Source organism: Erpetoichthys calabaricus, chromosome 13 (genome assembly GCF_900747795.2).
Source record: "Erpetoichthys calabaricus chromosome 13, fErpCal1.3, whole genome shotgun sequence".
NCBI lineage: Eukaryota > Metazoa > Chordata > Cladistia > Polypteriformes > Polypteridae > Erpetoichthys > Erpetoichthys calabaricus.
Genome location: NC_041406.2, coordinates 82,089,962 through 82,111,867, shown reverse-complemented (window position 1 = coordinate 82,111,867; position 21,906 = coordinate 82,089,962). Strand labels below are relative to the sequence as shown.

Genomic DNA, 21,906 nt, shown 5'->3' with positions numbered 1-21,906 from the left:
GCAAGCTTTATCCAACCTTTATCTAAGTCCATTTTCTCCTTTGTGTGTCTTTTTTTTCATTCCTTAAACTAAAATTATTCCACTCAATGTAGCAGAAATTGTAAATGGACTTTGACATCTGTCAGCAGGCAGTGCTAGATATTTCAGGAACTGCCTTCGTTTATGCTAGCTTACACGAAGCCACTCTTGATAAATCAGAGCACCCATTTTGGAGAAACATGCACAACATTATAACTGACTATGTAAAGTCTACTCAGCTCAGATCAATCATTTAATGTAGAATTGCTTTCTTATGTACACTACTTCCATTACTGGATTATTACCTTTACTATGGATTTAAGGTGACCTTTACCAAGTATTCAGTTCTCTTTTGCACAAACTTAAAACTTCCATTGTAATATTTTTTACTACATTTTTTCTACAATTTCCATTATCAAGTTTCATGTTCGCTGATATTTCTGGTTAGTGAAACAATGTAGCACTATACATCAAAAAATGTTAATATATTTACAATCATACTTATATGCATTTATATTGCTTATTAAAAATACTTAATTCCTGAAAACTATTTCACTGAAAGTTGGATTTATGACTTATGTTTTGAAAAAGTATGGGGTATGTAATACTTGGCTGAAGCAAAAGGCTCTGGTGGGCGCTGTGGCAACAGGTTGAGCAGGCCCTGGCTACTTCCCTAAAATCCAGGGAGACATGGCCAAGGGCAAACAGAGATACTAGCTGATTCAGGTAGAAGTGAGAGTATTTGTGGAGGAAGAAAGGACACATAGGATGGTGGGGCTTAAGCAGCAGGAAACATTGACTAGGTGTGAGGGGACACTATAGCACATAATTACCTGGTCTAACATCTGGCAGACAGACTTCTATTGTGTTTTAATTCTTTGGCCAAGCCATTTATGACACGCTACCAAGGCTAAGAAACCTTGAGGGAAGAATGACACACCTTATTGTCCTTTGTGGTCTGGAAGAGGATCTCTGGGACACCTTCCAAACAGCTGCCCAAAAGCCCTTGAGGAAGGTCAATAGTGTTGGTACCATGACTAGATGCTCAAGGCAGTTTCTGACAGTGTAGCCACAACATCAGCAAACATCAACATCCTCCAAAGAAGACCATTGCTTTTGTTAAGGCTGGAGAAAAGCCACATTCACAGCCAGTAATACGCATTGTTGTTCTGTCTACAGTTTCTGACTGGCAGCTGAAAGCTGCCGTGGGCAAAAGACTGGGATTTCCAGAGTACACTACATAATTGCAACAACTTTAAATCCAGAAATTGTCATCTTGTCAGAAGCAACCAAACAAGTGATCATGCTGGGAAGAAACATAGCCAACGAAAGAAAGCATGCCAAGCACAAGGAACTGGTAGACTTGTGTCGGACTCAAGGCTGGTAGAATCACAATGAGCCAATAGAGTTGGGCTTTAACTGTTCAAATTGCTGGGTATTATGGAAGCTGCAAAGAAGACAGCCATAAAATCTTCATTGGATGCCACAGACAAAGCCACTAGATGCCTTTGGATTAAGAGAACCAATTTATGGGCTGTTACTGCTGCGATGCAAGTTGGGGTATGATCAACTCTGGCTGGGTTGTCTGGGTGTATGATGTTGAAAGACCTGAAGTACCCCATAACCCCAGGTAACATCGCTAAGGATGCACTGCAGTACATCCTGAAAATGTATCTTGAACCTATGATAAGCAAAAACCACAATGATTCTTCAAGTAAAAATGTTGCACTCATAAAAACACAAATCAGCAATGGTGAGAATAGAAAAATAAGACTATTAAACGTATTTAGAAATACAAATATTAGCACAGTCCATCCATCCATTGTCTCCCGCTTATCCGAGGTCGGGTCGCGGGGGCAGCAGCTTGAGCAGAGATGCCCAGACTTCCCTCTCCCCGGCCACTTCTTCTAGCTCTTCCGGGAGAATCCCAAGGCGTTCCCAGGCCAGTCGAGAGACATAGTCCCTCCAACGTGTCCTGGGTCTTCCCCGGGGCCTCCTCCCGGTTAGACGTGCCCAGAACACCTCACCAGGGAGGCGTCCAGGAGGCATTCTGATCAGATGCCCGAGCCACCTCATCTGACTCCTCTCGATGCGGAGGAGCAGCGGCTCTACTCTGAGCTCCTCCTGGATGACTGAGCTTCTCACCCTATCTTTAAGGGAAAGCCCAGACACCCTGCGGAGGAAACTCATTTCAGCCGCTTGTATTCAAGATCTCGTTCTTTCGGTCACTACCCATAGCTCATGACCATAGGTGAGGGTAGGAACATAGATCGACTGGTAAATTGAGAGCTTCGCCTTGCGGCTCAGCTCCTTTTTCACCACGACAGACCGATGCAGCGCCTGCATTACTGCGGATGCCGCACCGATCCGCCTGTCGATCTCACGCTCCATTCTTCCCTCACTCGTGAACAAGACCCCGAGATACTTGAACTCCTCCACTTGGGGCAGGATCTCGCTACCAACCCTGAGAGGGCACTCCACCCTTTTCCGGCTGAGGACCATGGTCACGGATTTGGAGGTGCTGATTCTCATCCCAGCCGCTTCACACTCGGCTGCGAACCGATCCAGAGAGAGCTGAAGATCACGGCCTGATGAAGGAAACAGGACAACATCATCTGCAAAAAGCAGTGACCCAATCCTGAGCCCACCAAACCGGACCCCCTCAACGCCCTGGCTGCGCCTAGAAATTCTGTCCATAAAAGTTATGAACAGAATCGGTGACAAAGGGCAGCCCTGGCGGAGTCCAACTCTCACTGGAAACGGGTTCGACTTACTGCCGGCAATGCGGACCAAGCTCTGGCACCGATCGTACAGGGACCGAACAGCCCTTATCAGGGGGGCCAGTACCCCATACTCTCGGAGTACCCCCCACAGGATTCCCCGAGGGACACAGTTGAATGCCTTTTCCAAGTCCACAAAACACATGTAGACTGGTTGGGCAAACTCCCATGCACCCTCCAGGACCCTGCTAAGGGTATAGAGCTGGTCCACTGTTCCGCGACCAGGACGAAAACCACACTGTTCCTCCTGAATCCGAGGCTAAACTATCCGACAGACCCTCCTCTCCAGGACCCCTGAATAGACTTTTCCAGGGAGGCTGAGGAGTGTGATCCCTCTGTAGTTGGAACACACCCTCCGATCCCCCTTCTTAAAGAGGGGGACTACCACCCCGGTCTGCCAATCCAGAGGCACTGTCCCTGATGTCCATGCGATGTTGCAGAGGCGTGTCAACCAAGACAGTCCTACAACATCCAGAGCCTTGAGGAACTCTGAAAACTCAGCATTGAATTTATAACTCTTAGCAGTTTAGTATATGGATTTTAACAATATAGCATCATTTTTTTTTCTAAACTGGTTCTTTGCATTTTTAAGAGAATGTGCCACCAACCCTTTTCAGAATCAACATTTTGTAAGTCATTGTCTCCCATCTTCTATATATGAATAATGTTCTGTCCACATGGAACTAAACTACATTTTCTATGTGCTTGCCCACTTTTGAAGATCACTCAAGCATTTCTGAATTGTTTGTTTTTGTACCTCTTTTCAATTAGCAGTCCCTCCAATATACTGTATGTGCCAGATTCATATTTCCCAAATTTATTTACTATATCTGAATCAATGTCATTAATATAAATTAGTGACTTTAGCAAGCAGTCTCATACCCACTCCTTCTGGAACTTCATTGATGACATACCACACATGGTGCATTTTACTTTTTAATGCTGTCTTTTTCTTTACAACTTAAGTAGACTGCAATACATTTAGCCAATTTACTTCTCATGCTACTCACTTCAGTTGCCAGGTTATACTGTATATTCTGTGTCTATGGCTTTGAAAGTGTAAATTCTTTTGTTTTCCTTTTGCCTACTAATTGAATTGGTTGTAAAAATGAACAACCTTAATAGCATTTTCAGCTTTATTTGTCCTAGAATATACAGTATTTATTTTACACATTAAATGAATGATTCTAGTGAATTTATTGACACAAAGTTAACCAATCTAGAGTCCAGAAATGCATGGAAGGGCAGGAAAAGGGTAACCACACATCAGGGGCCTCATGTACAATGACGTGCATAGAATTCACACTAAAACATGGCGTATGGACAAAAAAAGAAAGATGCGTACGCACAAAAAATCCAGATGTATAAATCAACTTCCATGTTCTTCTGCTACATAAATCCTGGTCAGCGTGAAATGTAATGCACGTGCACACGCCTGCTTTTCCACCTCGACTCCTCCCAGAATTACGTCTGTTTGAATATGCAAATGAATATAAATAGCCCCTTACGTTCAGCATTCTGTGAAGAGACAATGGCAAAAGCATGGGGAAAAAAGAAGAAATTCAGCAAATACTAAGTGGAGGCAAGGAAAAACATACTATTTCTTGGTATAAACAACAAAAGGAAGTTAATTGAGTGACACAGAGTGGCGGAGAAACTCGAAAGTTCAAGTTCAGAAAGTTGCACAGTGCCCGAAATAAATAAGAAGTGGTCAGATATCAAAGTCGCAGTGAAAAGGCGAGTCGAAGCCTGCCACCTGAGTGTCATAGGGTACAGAGAAAAGAAAAAAAAAAACGGACACTGTGGGAAAAAAAGGTTGAAATATCAACTTTGATCTTGAAATTTCCACTTTAATCATGTAGTTTATTTTGTCATTAAAGTAGAACGTCATAAACTTAATCTTTAATTTACTAGTTTCTCAAATCCCATCGTAACTAAAGTAGCATGTTAAATGTTTTGAATTGTATGTGTTTTTCTATGTACTCTATGTGTGTGAATCACTATGTGCTTTTTAAACGGGCTTTCTCTTACGCCAACAGGACACAGAATAAATTACATTCATAATATTTCAGCTCACTGAACAATTAAAATACTAAGATGAATACTTGATATCATTTTCATGGTGGCACAGTGGTGCAGTGGTAGCGACAAGCTGGCAACCAGTCCAGAGATTGTTCCTGCCTCCCGTAAGATGCTTGTTGCGCTGTGCACAACCCTCGATACAATAATTTATGGCAGCATACTGTGTTTGTCAAACGTACTAACTCCCAATTCCTGTCCTTCCTTTTCTTTCTCCAAGTAACTAATCGCCACACAAGCTCTGTAATAAATGTCAAGCCATCTGTAGGCTTAGAATGCCGATTCTTCAAAACTTTTAAGGAACATTGAAATATCTTTGTACGTTATTTAAATGAAGTTAAACATTTATCTGTATAATGTAATATACATACTTTACTGTATTTCTTCTTAAAAATGATATCAAGAGCTCCAAGAAGATAGCACTTGGAAATCTAAATCGACTTAGAAGCCAGTTGTCATCATCTGTAAATACACACTCTCTTCTATTGAATTGAATTCCTTTATTGTTACTGTATGGCACGATGAGATTCAATATGTAAATCCTCCATAAACTTATTTTCCTATAAAATGATAAAACAATAATAATAATAATACGTTAAAAAACAATGAAAAATATACAATATGAAAGCATAAGTACAATATACATACATAGCTCTTGGGATGAAGCTGTTTCTGAACCTCGAGGTTTGTGCAGGAAAGGCTCTGAAGCGTTTGCTGAATGGGAGAAGTTGAAATAGACTATGTGCTAAAGCAGCTATGGTATTTGGAATAGTTTGGCCATTCTGTGGACCTTTATATTGTTACAGGTTGATTACAGATGCCTTAAATTTATAAACCATATGTGGTTAATTTCAGTGTATCTGATAAAGCCACGTCAGGGATGTGAATTTAAAAAAGAATGGGAAACCACACAAGAACAGTCATAATTCTTTGCATTTATATAGCACTTTTCTCACTACGCAAAGTGCTCAGCAATTGCAGGTTAAGGGCCTTGCTCAAGGGCCCAACAGAGCAGAGTCCCTATTGGGATTTACGGGATTCGAACCGGCAACCTTCCGATTGCCAGTGCAGATCCCTAGCCTCAGAGCCACCACCTCTGCCTGTAGCACTGCTTTGATGCTGTGTGTCGGCAGTTTGCAAAATGGGGTGGAAAGTAAAGTACGCACAGTTTAAGGCTGGCATGAAATTGATGTGGCGTAATGCCAAATTTAGTTTTTATACATCTCGAAGTGAGCATGGAAATGGGCATACGCAACATTTTTGTGAGTTTGCACCGCTTATACATGAGGCCCCTGGTCTCCAAATGAGGCACTTTGTAGGAAAAACCAGGCTTTGCAATCAGAATTCAACCTCTTGACAACAAAAGAAATGGAACAAAATAATTTTTAAATCACAACATCATTACTATGAGCATGGAGAGAAGGTTAATAAGATCTTAGCTCAACAAATCCACAAGCAGAAAGTTCACAATGCAATATCAGTAATCACCAATACAGATGGAGATAAAATCAGTATAATAAAGTATAATGCCCACATTTAGAGGCTACTATAGGTCCTTATATTCTACTTAGTTTAAAGAATACAAGACACAATCTAATGTGTTTTTTTATACATTACGGATACCACAGCTAGATACTCTCAGTGCAGAGGAATTGGGTAAGCCTCTGACACTATCACAATTACTAGACACTATAAACTCGCTTCAGATTGGGAAAGCACCAGGCTGTGATGGCTACCCTGCTGAATTGTATAAAAAAATGTTCAATTAAGTTAGCTCCCCTTTTATTAGCAACATTCGTAGAAACCAGAGACAATAAAAATCTACCTCAAACTTTTTGCCAAGCATTAATTACCGTTTTCCTAAGAAAAATTACTTATTACAATGTGCATCATACAGATCAATCTCACTTCTGAATAATGATGTTATGATACTCTCCAAAGTTCTATCTAGAAGGACTGAGAAAGTGCTTCCCTCAGTAATATGACAAAACCAAACTGGATTTATTAAAGGTAGACAGTCTGACAATCCCGGAGATCTTATTATCTTTGGATGCAGAAAAAGTATTTGATATAGTTGAATGGGACTACCTATTCACCACATTGCACAAATTTGGGTTTGGCTAGAACATTTGTGCCTCGATCAAACTGCTGTATACCAGTCCAGAAGCTTCAGTTTGTATTAACAACTTTATTTCAGACTACTTCAAATTAGACTGTAGTACTAGACAAGGATGGCCCCTATCTCCACTGCTTTTTGCAATCACCACTTTCAAAAATGCATCTCAGATAAGGGGGAAGATCAGCGAAGGACTTGAACAGAAAATATCACTATATACAGATGATATGGTACTGTATATATCAGACCCACAAAATTACGTGTTCCTAACAACACTAGCAGAATTTCAAAAGATATCTGGACTTAAAGTTAATTTGAACAAAGGTGCGCTGTTTTCAGTGAATTCTGTAACAAACAACATTAAATTAGACACATTACATTTTATCATTGCAGATCATTTTAGATACCTAGGGGTAAACATCCATCCATCCATTATCCAACCCGCTACATCCTAACTACAGGGTCACGGGGGTCTGCTGGAGCCAATCCCAGCTAGCACAAGGTGCAAGGCAGGAAACAAACCCCAGGCAAGGCGCCAGCCCACCGCAGGGCACACACACACACACCAAGCACACACTAGGGACAATTTTAGAATCACCAATGCACCTAACCTGCATGTCTTTGGACTGTGGGAGGAAACCGGAGCACCCAGAGGAAACCCACGGGGACACGGGGAGAACATGCAAACTCCATGCAGGGAGGACCTGGGAAGCAAACCTGGGTCTACTAACTGCGAGGCAGCAGCGCTAACGTGCCGCCCGGGGTAAACATCAGAAGTAAATATAAAGCTCTTTTTCAACAAGATTGTGCTGTCTCCATAGAAAAACTTAAATAAAAAGTGCATAGATGGTCTACCCTCCAGCTTACTTTAGCAGGGGGAATTAACACTATCAAGATGAATATCCTCCCTAAGCTTCTGTTACTATTTCAAAATATCCCCATATACATTAACAAATCACTTTTTAAGAAATTAGATTCAATCATAACCTCATTTATTCTGTTATTGGAAACAAAGAAAAAGGTGTCATGGTACTACCTAACTTCAATATTATTACTAGGTGGCAAATATACAAGCTGTAAAAACCTGGACATTGACACAAATTGATGAATACACACACGCTTGGTCTGCAATAAAAATGAAATCTTGCAGTAATTCTTTATATTCCTTGCTTTGTACCCCAGTAAATACAAGTTATCATCAATATACTAACAACACAATTTTCCTTCATTCATACAGAATATGGAACCAAAGTAGGAAGCACTTCAGGTTAGAGAATATTTTAACTGTGGCACCTCTACATGATAACCACCTTTTTCCACCCTCTCAGACATACACAGTTTTTAATATTTGGAAAACATATGGGATTAAATGATTTAGAGATTTGTATATAAATGTCTGAATCCTATGAACAATTACACTCCAAATTTAGCTTCCTATGAACACAATTTTCCACTATCTCCAAATTAGAAACCTTCCTAAACAGAATCTGCCCAGTTTTCCTCACTTCCCACCTATTTCTATTCCAGAACAAATACTGACCAGTCTTGGAGACTCAGACAACATTTCTATAATATATAACCATTTTAAAGTCCCTTCCTTTTAAAGATCCCAGAGTACATTGGGAAAACGATCTCTTACTCAACATTTCAGAAAAGCAGTGGAAGGCAGACAGGCACAGAATTTACTCAACTTAAAATCTTTTATTGAGCACATCTATTTCATTTAAAATTGTCCAAAATGTTTCCAGGGCTAAAGCCAAACTTCGAATGTTGCAATTGAGCACCAGCCTCACTAGGCCACATGTTTTGGGCATGTACCAAATTGACATCATTCTGGACAAAATTTTTTAAATGCCTATCAGACAGCCTTGGTGTCATAATCCCTCCAATTCCATTAATAGCTGTGTTTGGTGTACTCCCAGATGGGCTAAAAGTGGAGAAGGACAAACAAAATGTATTTGCCTTTATTTCACTACTAGCACGTAGACTTATCTCGCTCAACTGGAAGAATCCTAGCCCACCTCTTTTAAGTCAGTGGGTAACTGATGTTATAAACTATTTGAAATTGGAAAAAATCAAATTCCCACTTAGAGCATCATTCAAAACCTTTTAAAAACTTGGCTGGATCTAATCTATAAAATTTTAGAACAGGCTTCTATATTGGGGAAAAGGATTATCTTCCATCATTTCTATTTTTAAAGTTTTACTCTGGCTGTTGGGGGGGGGGGGGTCAATGTAGTTTTTTTTAAGCTTGACTTGATTGTATTAAATGTTACTTGCTTTAAATAAAATCAATCAAAAACATAAACACCAGCAGACTGTACGTGCATGTAGGAAGTTGCTGCTGTCACAGGTTGCTTAAGCATGCATACAGAAACTTTCGTATCAGCAGTTTTTTTATGCTTTATAAAGTCTTCCTGGCAGCTTAAGCATAAGCAAAACAGAACAAGTGTATCAGCACCTCGGTCCTCCTGATGCTTTAATTTGTAACAGGAAAATTTAATAATCTTCCTAACTGTAAAATTATAAAATACTAGCAACTAAAATGACAGGTTATCTATCCATGAATGATTTACCCTGTGAATTATGCTTACGAGTAAATACAGTATATAATATACTATATACATATAATAGCACGGTCAAAGTTTCTGAGAGGTAAAGTTTGATTAAGAAATTGTGTTAAATTTAAATAGCATTGCAAAGAGGACCAAGAAGCAGACAAAAACAGAGTACTGCCATTTATTCATTTCCACATCAACCCTAGTGTTCAATCAAGTGTGTTCATTTGCGAAAGAGATAGAGAGAGCCATGGCAGGGACACAGGGAAACTTAGAATAAAGTTAATGTAGGATCCCATTGGGTCAATGAGGGCTAGTTTTGCAGTCTGAACAAGGATAGGAGGAACCCTCATAGCTTCTACCAGGATTGGACAGGCAAAAACCTTCAGCAATATAAAACTACTGCATGGATGCTAGAGGTAGTCTTCAGGGCAAATCCACCTGTAGATCATTTCTGGTGCCGTAAACTTTGAAAGAAGCTGCTTAGTGGAGAGAGCCTTCTGTTTGTAATAGAATGAAAGCAATAGATGGATGAGAGGAGGTAGTAAGCTAGAGGAAATTGGGACTCATCTTTTTGTGCTGTACACGTTTGAGTTCTTTTTGGCAAGAAAACGTTGTGCACTTTATTTGTAGAAGGAAGAAGTCTGTTTTTTTCAGATTATTTTCCTAAAGCACACCAAAAGTGCAGAACTTTTTTTTGTTTTTTTGCATTTATTGCATCTACTCATTTTCAGTCTCTTTCCTTCAGGGCGTGAGCATGAGACACCAAAATACTATATTGTATATACACTAAATAGCCAAACGTTTGTTGACATCTGACAGTCCCATAGCTTATTGGACAATCAATTATGAAATCATAGGCATCAACATTGAGATGGCCACCCTTTTACAGCTATAATGGCCACTTCTATTTTGGGATGTCTTTCCATAAGATTTTGGAGTGTGTCAGTGGAAATTTATGCCCATTTAACCAAAACAGCATTTTTGAGGTCTGGTAATGATGTGGAACAAGAAGACTGAAGGTGTTCAACAGGGTTGAGGTTAGAGTGCAGCAGTCTATTAGCTAGCGAGAGCACTGTGAAGAAGCTGTTTGTTGTTACGGTCCTGCCTTTGTCCAGTCTGATAACGGTCACGGGACATCGTATTTTCATTGCTGGTCACAACAAATAGTTCTGAACAGGCATCAGCCACAGCTCTGCTCATGTGAAAAGAATGGAGATAAATGTCATCAACTCAGAGAGTGAGAGGCAAGATTGTTGTACCACATGAACGTCACTGAGAGAGTAAAACTGAAAAGAAAAAAAAAAAAACAAAAATGCTAAAAGCATTAACTTTTACAATTAGCCAAAATTTACGCCAGGTGATACTGACTCAAATCAAGTGTATGTTTTTTATTATAGTAATAATAATAATAGCAACTCACTACTCAAAATGCCCGGTCTCAAACCCGGGACAGTGGGTTATGAGGCAGTGGGGTTCTTACCTGTGCACCATTCAAGAATGCATATAATCTACCTGTCGATTGACATTTGAGCTTGGGTTTTTAACTCATTGACAGCAACATGTAAATCAAATGTTTTTACTTCTTTGGTTATATTCTTGAATAAAAGCGCACATGTTTTTTTGATTTACCTTATAAAACTCCAGGCACCTCACACGCAGACAAGGAGCCTTGGCTTGAGGTGGGAGAAATTTTTGGCCAAGTTGAGCTCTGTCAAGGGTGGGATGGGACAGCAGGCTGCTTGCTGCTTGTGCTGATCGACACATTTACAAAATAAAAGACACTGATGGAGAGGTGCGGAAGGATTTAAGGTGTGCCGGGATTACAAGTTTTTTCGTAGGCTTCAAGGATTCTAGTGTTAAGTAATACTGCAATAGTATCTTGGTTTTGCTGATTCACTCTAAACAACATCTTCAAGATCAGACCATATCAAACACAAAATGCAACACAACTCCTGGTCCAGGCTGTTGTCTTGACATGACCTGGACTACGGAAATCCTCTGCTGCCAGGAATACTGGCATGTATTTCCAAGCTGCTGCAGATGATTTAAAAGGCAGCAGCACATCTGGCGTTCAACCAGCAGGCACATGCGACTCCTCTTTTCATATCACTACATTGGCTCCATGTTGTGACACATTTTAAGTTTAAATCATTGATGCTTTTCTACAGAGTAGTCAGTGAATTAGCACCTACTATATGTATATTAAGACACTTGTGAGGTCTTGTGCTCCTTCTCCACCTTTCATGTCTAATGATGAATGGCATCTAATGATTCCACCTTTGCATGGCATCAAATCTCAAAACAGACTCACTTTATGTGTAGGTCCTTGTTGGTGGAGTGAACTGCCCACCTCCATTTAAATTGCTGACTCCCTCAATATCTTTAAGAAGCGTTTGAAGCCTTTCTTGTTTGTAGAATTTCTGTCCGACTGATATTAACTGTTAGGTTTTATAATCTAGGAATTGTAATTTGGCTGTATATTGTTCTGAGCTCTTCAATTATGATAATCAATTTTGTAATCTTGTCCTGTAATGCTTGTTCCGAAACAGTCCCCAAGACTGATATTTACTTGATTATGTTGCCCTCTTTGGAGGTTGCTTTGGATAAAACATCTACTAAGCAAATAAATGTAAATCTAAATAATAAATGTATCTGAGATTACAAATGTAAAACAGAATCTAAAGATAAAAAATGATGTTGTAATTCACTTTTTTTATTAAACTAGGTATTTTCATTGAACCTGCATGTACATACTCTATATATTTACAGTAAATAGCGACTCTAACTTAGACAGGGAAAACGTTTTAGCCTCAGGATCCTTAGCTTGGATCTTAACCCTGAAACAAGTGTTTTTACAAAAAATCACATATTTTTCAAAATCATAATTAAAGCTAATGTTTTAGAATATAGATAGTCTGTTTTGATAGCCTGTCTGAAATAAGCTACATGAAATATGCTAATGGACAAAATATTCTGCCAAAGTAAGATCTGTCACAAAGGGTGAGAGGAGTATTGTTAGACTTTTAAACAAAGAAATGATTTCATCCCCTCTACAAAACCTTTAAAGATTTCAGCTGCTTGTGTGACACTATACTTTTTTGTATCATTGAATTATTCCATTCACAAAGAAATTCACAGAATGAGAGTTTCTCAATGAAGGCATTAATGCATGCATTAAAACATTCATTCACAATTTTATAAAAGGAATAAAAGCAAATAGAATGTTCTTTCCACTAATTGTAATGTTAAGTAGATTAATGTGAAAAATACTGAAACTGACCTATTAATCTTAAATAAGATTTAATATCATTTACTGTTAAAATGTATTGCCTTCACTTGGATGCCAGCCTATGCCAATATAGTTAGCCCAGTGCAGAAGAAAATAAATTAGTATTAACTGTTATAATGTAACCATGCTCTCAAAATATGTAACATTTAAGTTAACAAAGGTATAACATTTATTTAATAATTGTACAATCCATTTCTACTGAAAGATTACTTTTTTTTTCAAAACTAATGTTCTTTTCTTGGTGAAATTTTAATATATCAGACATAAAAAAACAAACTCCACTTAAGAGTTTTACTACTGCCTCTGTGCATCAGTCACAGTTTGGACATCAATTCTTGTGGTTTGTTCAGTGATTTAATGTAAAATAAGCAGCATGGAATTATCCTAATGAGGCAATAATTTTAATTGGTTCATAAAATCAAAGAAGGCTTGAATACATTAATACGATAACACCATTAAATGCTACTTAATTATAATCAAAAACAGACAGGTGCTGCAACACTACAGTAAAGTCATTTCAGAAACAGTTGTGTCTACTGATGTTTTTTAAAGCTTCAGAGGCAGAAGGTACAGGTTTAAACATGTTCACTGTAGAATTCTACAAATGTATTTAGATATCATGTCTATCTGTAGAAGGCATAGGAAAAAGGACTACTACCTCTTGTATTCAGCATTAAAGGTTTTAATCCTGGCTCTGGCGCTGTGTACTGAATTTGTACGCTCTCCTTATATCTGAATTGTTGTTTTTCAAGGTTCCTCCAAAACCCCAAAGGCCTGCTGACTCTGTATTGACTCAGTATGAATGACTGTGGGCTTTGCATGGTTATGCAAAGAAATGAACTGGCTCTGTGTCCAAGGCTGGTTCCCAATGCTGCCATGATAGGCACTGGCTTCTTGTGACCCCATGCTGAATAGGTGGGTTAAAAAATGGATCAATGGGTCTATTTGTAGGGCTTTATCAAGAGCAACTGCTCAGCAATGAGTGTAAGTGGTGCATTGCACCCCAGTTGACATTTGCCTTAAACACGTTAGCAAATATCCATCTGTTTGTAAAATCATCACATCTGATCTGCATTAGTACTGCCTGTTCCTGTAATAGTTAAAAAGTGACATTGACAACATCCTACGGTATACTTTTTCCTGTAAAACATATTACATTATCTTTTAGGTTAAATATTCATATTGATTGTATTGTACCATGACTTCATTTTTAATTAACATCTATATATATAATTCACTAAGCCGCCGACTAGTAGACACCCATGGAAAGCACACAAGATAGCCATGCCCACCAACTCTAAGACCATTGGATACAACGACAACTCGCAGAGCCACGCCCACCAACTCGGACGCAGCAACTCACAGAGCAGAGCGTCATTCGCGTTCGTCTCTGCTACACTCCACATGCACCTCTGAAGAAGTATGTTTGTCGCGGATGTGAATCGCTGTATGCGGCGTGTAGAACAGTTTGCGAGGGGTATCCCATGGTCTTACAGTTGGTGGGTAGGTCTCTGTTAGTTGCTCTTGCGAGGTTCAGTCTCTCCCTATGCATTTCCTGTGCGACAAACACACACAGAGGCAGCGCGAGAGAGAGAGCCGCGCACACACACAGGCAGCACCAGAGAGAGACAGAGGCACACACACAGGCAGTGAGAGAGAGAGAGCCGCACACACACAGGCAGCGCGAGAGAGAGACAGAGGCACACACACAGGCAGTGAGAGAGAGAGAGCCGCACACACACTGGCAGGGCCAGAGAGAGAGAGCCGCACACACACACACAGGCAGCGCGCGAGAGAGAGAGGGCTGGACTCATAAGGTAGGAAGGCAGTTAAAGAATGCACTGGGCTTGATTTTGTTTTCACTTCTGTTTACAGCGATCGGTTCGTAGTGTGCATTTTTGAAATGTTACTTTTCTTGGTGGTTTATTAAATTACGGATTTTTTCAAATGTTCATTTTTTGTTGCTATAGCACAAACTATTGCAGTGTTAGTTTTCTCTGTTGTTCAAGGTTTTCTCAGTGTTATTCAATGTTTTTACATTTAGTTTACTATTACGCAGTGCATTCTATGGTTTAGTTAAGTATATTTGTGCTTATAAAACTAAAAATATATATTTATATTAATATATAAGAAATATATATATTTACATACAGTTCGTATGGTCTGGAACGGATTAATTGTATTTCCATACAATCCTATGGGAGAAATTGCTTCGGTTCACGACCAAATTTACAACCAGAGTTTTGGAACGAATTATGGTCGTGAACTGAGGTTCCACTGCATTCTTTTCGGTTATGACGCACGACTGCGTCCACCATCGTAAACTGTTTTATACGCCATGGTCTTAGAGTTGGTGGGCGGGTCTCCGTGAGTTGCTCTTGCAAGCGGGCACATGACCAGGCGGTGTGTATGCTTCGAGAACGAGGGTGGACGTGGCAGGACCATCTAAGAAGAGGCATGTTTGTCACGGATGTGAATCGCTGTATGCGGCGTGTAAAACAGTTTGTTTGTCGCAGATGTGAATTGCTGTATGCAGCATGTAAAACAGTTTGTGAGGGGTATCCCATGGTCTTAGAGTTGGTGGGCAGGTCTCTGTTAGTTGCTCTTGCGAGCGGGCACATGACCAGGCAGTGTGTATGCTTCGAGAGCAAGGGTGGACGCGACAGCACCATCTAAGAAGAATCATATTTGTCGCGGATGTGAATCGCTGTATGCAGTGTGTAAAACAGTTTGCGAGGGATATCCCATAATCTTAGCAGTGTCTATGCTTTGATGTGAATCGCTGTATGCAGCGTGTAATACGCTGTATTGTATGCTGCCCTCTCCAGAGTAACATCTTTTCATTCACCTACAGTCGTATCCTCAAAACCAACCCCATTTGGACAACTGTGTCTTTCAGGAAGTGTTCACCCATCAATACATAATTATGTGGCGTATGCTACGCCGCGGGTTGGCTAGTTTTTTATAATACTTAAAAAATTTGAGCTAATAAAGTTGTATAAAACTCAATACTTCAGAATGATAAAGTGAAAACAGGATTTCAAAACTTCTTTATTGAAAATAAACTGAAATATCAAATTTAAACAAGTATACAGACCCTTTGCTATGACACTTAAAATATGGTTCAGGTGCTTTCCATTATATTGCTCACTGTTGAGATGTTTCATCATCTTGTTTGGAGTTAGGAGTGTATGTCTCGTCTAGGAGAGTATGTATCGTTATATGATATAATCTTCATTGTTGTTTTAAGAATGTGCAAGGTGAAATTATTGAATATGTCACTCACTTTGCAAAAAACAATCAAAATCAAAAACACATCTCTTTGTCTGCGTTATGTTACATCATCAGCGTGAGACTCTCCAAGTATTCATTGTATTAACTGTGAGAGGAGGAATTGTACTGGCAGAGTTTGAGCAATTAAATGTTTTCTGTTTTAACATTCCAGCCTGCTAATAATAAACATTAACAGATAAAGGAGTTCAGTGTGGTTTCATTACCCCTTCTTGGTGGTTCGCACGAAGTTGCAAATCAAGAGTCATAACACTGAAGCTTTGGAGGTTACCCGGATTCAAAGCCACAGCACAGCAGCACAGTATGTGCCTTGAACACAAGTTACAATGCAGTAAATTAAAGTCACATGCAATCACATTTGACTTCTTCTCTTCCTCATACTGTTTGATCACCTTCATTTTTGTGTTGAGATCAATTGCCTTTTTTCTCCTGTAATTGTGAGACAAATGTATCTGAACGTAGTTGAAACCGCTACATGTAATAAACTGAGATTAAGACGAGTCATGGCATTCGGAGCTGGCGTGATGAAAATTGTTATTCCTCTATAAAATGTAATTTAAGTGAAATTGATCTAGAAGTCCAGTAGGTATCAAGCAAAAAAAAAAAAAATCAGTTCAAACGAATTATTAATCTGCTTGAATAAATTACGTAATTTCACCGAATGTTCTATTTTTATTTCCATAAGAAGCATATGCCTATTAGGCATGTTTTATGACACAAGCCGTCTGGGTTGGGGGTCCTTGATTCCAAAGCACATTTTTTTCTTTCATTATTTAATACACTGGCACATTTCCCTGCCTCCTCATCCCACTCCATCTTCCCCCCTATGGCTGCAGAGGATGGAGTAGGTGATGACACAAGGGAAGGAGCAAAACAAAAAGTCTTTTAGCAGCTATTTAAAAAATAAACACACAGGAAAATGCACATTGCCACTGAAAAAGAGATCAAGAGCTTCTTGGCGATACCTGAGGTGGACTGTGATGTAAATCCACTTGAGTGGTGGAACACACAAAAAGTACATTTCCCCAAAATGGGGAAACTTGCAAAAAAGTACCTGTGCTTCCCTACCTCAAGCAGTCCTTCTGAGAGGTCTTTCAGCAATGGAGGAAATGTGGTAACATGTATCCGTGCTGTTCTGAAGCCAGATGCTGAGGACAGACTGGTGTTTTTGTTGTACAACTTGAAGTTTCCTCAGTAGAATTTTACAATTGTTTTATTTTTTTCTTATATCTTTGTGCAATATTAGACAGAACTTGAAGTTAGTCATTTGTTTAAAAATGTTATAGATTTGTTGGGATTTTTTTTAGTATCTTTGTGCAATATGACAGAATTTGTTTACAAATGCTATATTTTTTCCCTATGCAGTATTTGATAGAACTTTGGATTTTTACACTATAGACAGTCTGTTAGATTTTTGTTGTTGCTTGTATGCTGCACAATTCACTTTACAGCAGAGTAGTTTGTTTATCCAGAGTGTCATGTTCATGACCTGTAGTATGATTAGTATTTTATTCCCTTTGGATTCATATTTTGTTTATATTAAGGATAAACGTCTGTTTAAAATGCTCTCATTATAATTGTTTTGTTGTTGGTATTTTGTGTAAATCCTCTAGGTCACTTTGAAACGGTTTACTCATACTTGCACCATTTGATCTCAGTAATGCTTTGACTGGTGATTTTAATGTTTTTGTGTAATTTTAATTCATTTTTAAGTAAATAAAAAAGACATATTTTCCTTAACTAGTGTTTCCATTAATCCTAAATAGTAAACTACAAATAATATCCTATTAACAAGACCAAGCTAGTTCAATAAGACTTTTACAAACACATTTTAAACTAGGCAAAATCTTGTCTAATTATTGTTATCACCAAAGTTCCAGAAAATATCGAGATGTAATTTTTTGCCAATATTGCACACCTCTATTTGGAGTCCACCTGTGGTCAATTCAAAATAATTGGACATGCTTAGGAAAGGCACACACCTATTGTTCCACAGTTGACAATATGTACTAAAGCAAAACCCAAGCAATGACGTCAGAGAAATTGCTGGCAAAGCTTAGGGATAGGGTAATGTTAAAGCACAGAGCTGGTAAAGGCTACAGAAAAAAAAATGTAGCATAAACAGTAGTCTCCTTAATTCTTAAATGGAATTTGTTTGGAACAAGTATGACTCTTACTAGAGCTGACTGTCTGGCCAAACTGAGCAATCTAAGGAGAAGTGCCTTGGTAAAAGAGGTGACCAAACTCTAATGGTCACTCTGGCTGAGAGTAACTTTCAGAAGGAAAACTATCACTGCACTGATGTGGGCTTTTATGGCAGAGTGGCCGGATTGAAACCTTTCTTTAAGAAAAGACATGTGAAAGCAAAAAGGCACCTACAGAACACCCAGACTATAAGAAACAAGATTCCCAGGTCTGATGAAACCAAGATTGAACTATTTGGTCTCAATTTTAGGCATCATGGGTGGAGGAAACAAGACACCACTCATCACTTTGTGTAATAGCACTCCAGTGGTGAAGCATTTGTGGATGTTTTTTAGCAGTAACGACTAAGTGACTAGTCAGGGTTTAAGTGAAATCAAACAGAGCAAATTAGAGATATATTTAATGAAAACCTGCTCCAGAGTGCTCTGGACATTAGGCTGAGCCGAAGGTTCACCTTCCAACAGAACAATAACCCTAAACACACAGCAAAGACTAAACAGGAGTAGCTTAGGGACAACTCTGTGAATATCCTTGATTGCCCAGCCACAGCCTGGACTTGAACCCAATTGAACATCTTTGGAAAGACCTGAAAACAATTGTCCATTGATGTTCTCCATCCAACTTGACAGAGTTTGAGAATATACAGTATGTGCAGTGGAATGACAGAAAATCCCAAAATTTCAGTGCGCGAAGCTTATTATGTTATACCCAAGAAGACTGCAGGTCTAAGATGGTGAATCTAAATAGTGAGTAACAGCTCTGAATACTTTTGTCAATGGGATATTTCAATTTTGATTTTAAATAAATTTGCAAAGATTTCTAAAATCCTTTTCTCACGCTGTCATTCTGGAGATTTGAGTGTTGCTTCATAAGGAAAAAAATAATTTAAATAATTTTAGCACAATGCTGCAACATAGTGAAATGTGAAAAAAGTGAAACAATCTGAATACTTTCTGAATATACTGTATATTGTCAGTTTAACACTGAAATTATCTCCCTTGGCTGTTTATCAACTTTATATGTACATTTCACAGCCTTTATATCATACCTGAGTTATCCCAGGCAGCAACCAATTCCAGTTGGAATGGCAATCCATTATTTTATTGTTTTAAACTCAAGTACCTGGATATAATGATTTCACTTGAAACATTATCAATAAGACGTAGAGTTGCACACCACTGACTTTAATGTTTGCTTTCGATTAGTAGTACCACAATTTATTTGTATCTGTACCTATTTTAGGCATAATATTGTCTATCCCTTAAATCAAATCTTTTCTTAATATATGTGTCAGTAACTAAACATTTTCTAACAAAATGGCAAAAGATATAAACAATATGATCCGCAGTGTAAGTTAAATGATACAATAAATTCAGAGTTGCTAATACAAAGTAAAAACTAAATAAAAATGCATGGATCAAATTTTAGAAATGGCTACACATAAGTCAGTGTAATTAAATAGGATCATTACTAAGTTAAGTATCTGCACATTTTATATTAAACATTCCCCAGATGTACTATTAATAGGAAGTCTTTGATCTAATATAAAAACTATTATTTGTAACCCTCTCCCTATAGAATTGTCTGTTTCCGATGCGGCTTTCTAATTTTATTAAAAACATTCTAACCAGAAGAATCAACAATCTGGGAGAATGTCAAAATATGACATAATACAAAAGGTTTGTACAGTAATAATGAGCATCACCATGCTTAATTCAAAACCGATTACTTACTACATGAATCACAGCTGTAATTTCAGAATACGACAGTTTATCTGAGTATTTTTCACCAGCTATCATGTCTCTTTCCCTTAAACAGACAAATGGGCCCTTCACAGAGCCCTTAAGTTTTAAATATCTAAATGAATCAAAATAGTCAAATCAAACAACACTGTAAAGAGCTTATTTTGCTCCATGAAACTTTAATCAATATGTTTTTCAGGATTACATCTAATATCAAACAAATAAATGCAGTAGAATAAATGCACATATCACTACTTTTACAATGCTTTTAAATTGTGATCATCTTTATTTATTATATTACCTGCTGTGTTTACTTGTTATAGAAACATTATTATTGAATAATTTATCATGAAACGAGCCATATGCAGAATATGAATACTGAAATAAAGTGTATCTATGGTAGGCTAATGCACATTAGCAACATAAATTGTGAAGTTCTGTTGCCTGGATCCAAAACAGAAACATAATACTGTTGCCAAGGAAAATACAAATCTGTTTGCAGCTTTGATTATTTAATGTGTTTCAGATTAATTATGCTTCATTGTGGCCCCATGGTGCTTGACTGATAGAGGACTTTGTTGTTACTGGTTTCAGATTTTGCAAATGAACAGTTAATGGAGATAAAAAAAAAGCTGAACAGGTTTGATTCTAAAGGTACTACGATTTAGGGTTTTGTCTAATTATCTGACTAAAATCCTAAAAATATAATATTGTGTTAACACAGTGCTTTATTGACTTGTAGACATTACTGATATGTAATATTAAAAATAATGGTTTAGTTCAATACTTGAAACTGTATATATAACCTGGTTTATTATGTATGAGTTACTCCTTTATTTAAAAAATACAGATATGCAAATATTTGTTTTAATATAACACTATAAAATAGTAACTTTATTTGGTTAATTTTCATCAATCTAATAAAATCATATTTTCAATTACAGTGCTTTATAGTGCCAGAGCCGGTCTGAGGAACATTGAGTATAATGTTGTATCTGAGCTTGGACAGGATAGTAGTCCATTACATGCCTCATTCATGGCCACATTCAACACACTCACACTCTATCACTAAGTGACCGTGCATGTGTGAAGCAGCTCTGCTACCCACCAGGTCACGAAGTTCTCTGTCCTTCTTTATCACAATTTTACTGTAGTTACTATGTCCATAGTTTACAATGGCAAAAAACTTTAAAACTCTAACTATACTGTAATCATGACCCTACTCAAACGGGAAGTTCAGTATACCTGTACTGATATATCTCTGAGTTTTCTTAAATGTGAGGCAGGATTTTTTTTATGCAGAAATCTCCTTTGTGGTTTTGAGACAAAATTTAAGTCTGCAGTTGTGACTTATGCACTTTAAAAAAAAATTTGTGTGTGGCTTGTTCTAATCCGACATTATCTACTTCTGGTTATTTTTGGCTTCAGTTGTACTTGGTATCATCCTGTCTTGGAGTAAATAACAAAGTTAAATTATTTCTGAAAAATTAAGAATAGCAATATTTACATTCATAAATAATTTGAAAAGAACACATTTCTAAATAATCTTATCAAGTCCAGTAATAAAAAATTAAAATTCGTAGTTTACACTAGCATCACTTGGGCTTCCATAGATTCTAATCCTCTTATAGTTTATTTTGGAGTGGTTCTGTTAGGGAATAAAGTTTCTGAAGCAAATATTTAGCGCGATCTTATTTGTAAAACTTCATCTCGACAGTTTATCTTATGCAGATACTCCTATTCTCTAAAACTGAGAATGAAATACAAATACACTCATTGTTTGGAAGTCCTTTATGAAAACCCTGTTTAACCAGTAGTCCTTAAT

General features: G+C 38.1%; 1 protein-coding gene across 1 annotated transcript in view; it reads left to right on the top strand.

Moving 5' to 3' along the window:
* The window catches only part of dgkb (diacylglycerol kinase, beta), a 696,992-nt gene that overhangs the window by 364,959 nt on the left and 310,127 nt on the right, over nucleotides 1-21,906 (top strand). The window lies entirely within an intron of this gene.